We start from the raw sequence: 386 nt of genomic DNA, 5'->3' as shown, positions 1-386 counted from the left end.
GGACTGAAGAACGGGATGAGTATACCCAAGAGGCTACCCAAGAAAGAACACAAAGAAATGTATAACAATGGAAAAACAAAATAGGGCCATAAACACAAAGAAATTAAAAAGACAGTATCCAATACACAGCTTTCAATAATAGCATTAACTATCAATGGCATTAACTCCTCTGTAAAAAAAAAAAAAAAACAGGCTGATGCAATGGATGAAGAAAGAAAACCCATCTTTTTGTTGTCTTCAAGAAACTCACCTCATCTTCAAGGACAGATACTATCTAAGGGTGAAAGCATGGAAAAAATATTCCAAGAAAATGGCCCTAAGCAGCAAGCAGGTGTCACAATTTTAATATCTAACAAAAATCTTCAAATTAAAATTCATGAGAAGAG

Source organism: Nannospalax galili, unplaced genomic scaffold, assembly GCF_000622305.1.
Source record: "Nannospalax galili isolate Female #2095 unplaced genomic scaffold, S.galili_v1.0 scaffold1611, whole genome shotgun sequence".
Taxonomy (NCBI): Eukaryota; Metazoa; Chordata; class Mammalia; order Rodentia; family Spalacidae; genus Nannospalax; species Nannospalax galili.
This window is presented reverse-complemented; position numbering follows the sequence as displayed.